This window comes from Papilio polytes, unplaced genomic scaffold, assembly GCF_000836215.1.
Source record: "Papilio polytes unplaced genomic scaffold, Ppol_1.0 DF823731.1, whole genome shotgun sequence".
Taxonomy (NCBI): Eukaryota; Metazoa; Arthropoda; class Insecta; order Lepidoptera; family Papilionidae; genus Papilio; species Papilio polytes.
In genome coordinates, this window is record NW_013525473.1 from 2,872,865 (window position 1) to 2,875,339 (window position 2,475).

Here is a 2,475-nt window from a genome sequence, read left to right on the forward strand (position 1 = left end):
TTCGATTCATGTAAAGCTACTTTAAGGGCCGATTTTAAAAATTCTTTCACCATTGTAAAGAAAATTTATCTGTGAGTAACATTAGTTATATTTTTATTTTCACGTAGACGAAGTTGCAACCAACAGCTAGTCTTAAATGTTACGCTAAGCATGCTTAATTTTAGTAAATGCGGCGTCAGAAGATAGCAATAGTCCATGAGTCATATTGTGTGAAATTGCTCTATTTGCTGTTTATTTACAGACATTGTAATGCATATAAAAGTACTATTCATGAAAGCTCTTGATGCTTGCAGATCAATGAATTAAATGTGTTAAAAAAGGTTTGACAAAGTTGTATGTAGTTTTTGTGCAAAAAGAGTACAGTTATTACCATCGATTTAGCGACATTAGATTATGGAATTATTTTTGATCTTATAGATGCAGGTAGCTTATCTGATTTCAAGTTGTACAAAGTAAAAGTTCTGTTTTCTAAATACTTTACAATCGCATGTTTCGCTTTGTGTGTGATATGAAACATTGTTTTGAACGTCACTAGTGAACCAGATGCATATAGTATAATTAGCTTTCACAGCATCAATAAACATGCGATACGCGTGTATGTGGGTTAATGAAAAACTACGAACAGTCGTTACAGTGGCGCAATCGTCACGTTCACCTTATAACCCTTTGAACGGATGCCAAAAAAATACGGCACCGGCGCTATACGCGGCCGGTTTGGCACAGTAGCCCGGATCTATGCGGCGATTATGTCATGCGTTACAATTCCGGCCATCCGTTTATACCCGTATTTCCACAGTCCTCCCCCAAACGAATATCGTCAGCTTTATTGTTACGTAGAAAGCGGCGCGGGCGCGGTGAATGTGACTCGAGAATCGCGCGATATTTCTGGAAGGTCACCCCTGCATGTTGATTTGTGTCTGTTACACACGCACACATCAAAATGCACCGCCACACACTTTAATGCATTTTTAATGTGGGATGAATTTAGATGCATATAACTGATCCGTTTAAACAAGTATGATCATAACATGAATTATTGTATATATTTTAACTCTCTTTGTAGAAGAGAATCTTGACCTATATCTGTTTCGAATATCTATTTTATTTTTGTACCAATACTTTGTTACTAGGCAAAGAATATCACTTGTAGAAAAACTGAATGACATCATCATTGTCACGTTTTCGCTTAAAATTTCCTTGCCCGTTGCGCTGTAAGAACGTTAAACGTAAAAACACATTATATCATCGCAAATGCTTGAGAAAATAGCTACGAGAGTATATTGGCAGACGTTTCCTGTGAACAAATATGTTTCCTCGCGTAGTTATATGTACGACATTCATAAATAAGCCATCAGCAAGTTAAATAGTCTCTTTTTCTGTTACTAAGTGGTTTCAACTTAGAATTTCTAATATAAATTTATATCACAAACTTAAAGACCATGGAATCACTCATCATCAATTTGGATGATAGTGCTTAAAGCTAATTTGTCGATTTATATACACTGTATACACAAGAAATGTACAAAGTAGTACATTTTTAGTTTTTATAACATTTTGGAATGTAATAAAATCCAACGTCATATTTGAAATTTCATATGTCTCTAGGAAATGCAATGAATATATTTGATCTAAATCTAACTGAGGATATTAAACACACGATCTAAAGTTTATAAACAACATAACGAATAAACAAGATTGGTTCCATGCTGCGCCACTGGAAGTGGTCAATCAGACTAGATGACCTGCAAGTCTAGATAGGACTGGACTAGTTACACTACTTTAGATCTATTCTAGTAGCGCACGGTCTGTGACATCCTACATCCTTTAATCAGCACCATATCCTAATATTTACGCTATATAGATAGAATTTTATCTTATTATGTTTCCATGCATTTTCAAAGACAATAATAACATTAACCATAAACGTGCTTGCACTCGACATTACCGCAGTTTCTTAATAATGGGAGCATATTAGGAAACCTGTCCTACCAAATAAGTAGTCAATAAGATTAAATTGACCCGAATACAAAACAAATTAAATACTATAGCTGCAATATCGCAGTTAATACAATACTATACTATATTAGTAATATGAAACAGCTTATTTTCACAAAACTTACGAAATAGATAATTTATCTATGTTACTCAGATATATTTTTTTGTTTATAATTCAGATGCTACAAAACAGATATAAATTATAAAACTTAAAATATTCAATGAGTTATCCAACACAAGTATGCGAATGAAAATCAAATTAAATAATAGTTTAAAATTTGATTCACGCGTGTTCCAACTCCAAATCGGTCTAACGGCTATTGTGCTTTGAGTTCCTCTCCGTTATACACCCCAGTATGGAATAGCGGTGCGTATGCAATATTAATTAGCAATAACCAATTTACGCAGCGTCGACTGATAATATAGACGGTCGTTAGTGCGTTGCGGCCGGTAGCATGGAGTCCCCCCGTGGACGAGCGG